We start from the raw sequence: 1756 nt of genomic DNA on the forward strand, positions 1-1756 counted from the left end.
ATGTAGTTGGCTTGTTCCTGATCATCCTCTGCCTCTGAATTCACTCCTTCTTGAGCTGTTGATGAGGTAGTGATTGCTGCTACTTGGTTTCTTTCCATTTTCTTGGTAAGGTCAGCCAGCTGCTTGGTGATCATCTTGTTTTGAGCCAGCAGTGTATCCACGTTGTTTAGCTCCATCACTCCTCTAGTGTTGCCTCTTTCAGAAGCATAGAAGTAGTCATTCTCAGCTACAGTCTCAATAACATCTATGACTTCCTCAATGGTCTTCTTCTTGTTCAGAAACCCCCCAGATGAGTGGTCTACTGCCTTCTTTGATTTGTAAGAAAGACCTTCATAGAAAATATGCAACTGCACCCATTCATTGAACATATCTAGCGGGCACCTTCTTGTCAAGTCCTTAAACCTCTCCCATGCTTCATAGAGAGTTTCACCATCTTGTTGCCTGAAGGTTTGTACCTCAGCTGTCAACCTGTTGATTCTTTGAGGCGGATAGAATCTCGCCAAGAATTTGTTCACCACATCTTCCCAGGTTGTTAAACTCTCCTTCGGGAAAGATTCCAGCCATTTAGATGCTTTGTCCTTGAGTGAAAAGGGGAACAAAAGCAATCTATAGGTGTCAGGATGAACACCATTAGACTTCACAGTATCACATATCCTCAGGAAGGTGGTTAGATGTTGATTAGGGTCTTCTTGGACACTTCCTCCGAATGAACAGTTGTTCTGAACAAGGGTGATGAGCTGTGGCTTTAGTTCAAAGTTATTGGCATGTATGGTTGGATTTTGGATGCTACTTCCACAGTTTCCTGGGTTTGGATTTATATAAGAGCCTAAAACTCTTCTCTCTTGTCCAGCATGATGTACTGGACCTTCTCTGCCATGGTTGTGAGCCTCTTCTTCATAATGGTTCTCCATATTCTCATCCATGTCTGGTTCAAAATACTCCTCCTCTTCCACAGCACTAACAACTCTCTTTCCTCTTGCTTCCCTCCTTAATCTAAGGAAGGTCCTCTCAGGTTCAGAATCAAAGGAATTTGAAGCCCCGCATCTTCTACCTGTCATACAACCAACACGGCAAAAGCAAGAAGAAAGTAAATGCAGAAAGTACTCTTGTTAGAAATGCTGTTAGTGTGAGTGATGTAATATATCAAACAGTTAGTGGGTTAGTGAACTAAATTATAAACAAATAAGAGAACACCACAAACAGGTAAGGGATAAAGGAAAGAGAATAACTAAAACTAAAAGTAAATCACTCAAATAGAATTTATACAAAACAAAAGAAAAATGCTCAATCTAGTTATCCACCAATTTAATCCTTGTTGATACAAAATCAATCCCCGGCAACGGCGCCATAAACTTGATGCACGGAAACTTGTCTCTCAAAAATTTTCCCTCGGCAAGTATACCGAATTGTCGTCAAGTAAAAATTCACAATAGAGTAAGGACGAATCCCACAGGGATTGATTGGTCAAGCAACTTTAATCAGAGGAACGTTCTAGTTGAGCTAAGCAGAAATTGAGTTGATATTTGCAGAAACATAAATGGCGGGAAAGTAAATAACAGAAAGTGTAAATGCTGGAAATAAAAAGCAAAATGTAAATGGCGGAAAGTAAATTGCATAATCTTAAATGGGGATTTGGGAAAATGAACATAAAAGTAAATGGCAGAAAGTAAAGAGAATGGGTAAGATCAGAAATGAGGGATTCATTGGGCTCAGGAGATGTTGTATTCTCTGGATCAAGTTCATTCTCATCTCTTCC

General features: G+C 40.0%; 1 non-coding gene across 1 annotated transcript; it reads left to right on the forward strand.

Moving 5' to 3' along the window:
- Positions 1 to 363: 363 nt before the first annotated feature.
- Positions 364 to 470, forward strand: LOC148561520 (small nucleolar RNA R71). The gene has a single exon (XR_015888325.1). It is a non-coding gene; the product is annotated as a small nucleolar RNA R71 (small nucleolar RNA).
- The last annotated feature ends 1286 nt before the right edge of the window (positions 471 to 1756 follow it).

The sequence above is a fragment of the Arachis ipaensis genome, chromosome B6 (assembly GCF_059453495.1).
Source record: "Arachis ipaensis isolate K30076 ecotype BB chromosome B6, ASM5945349v1, whole genome shotgun sequence".
In the NCBI taxonomy this organism is placed as follows: Eukaryota; Viridiplantae; Streptophyta; class Magnoliopsida; order Fabales; family Fabaceae; genus Arachis; species Arachis ipaensis.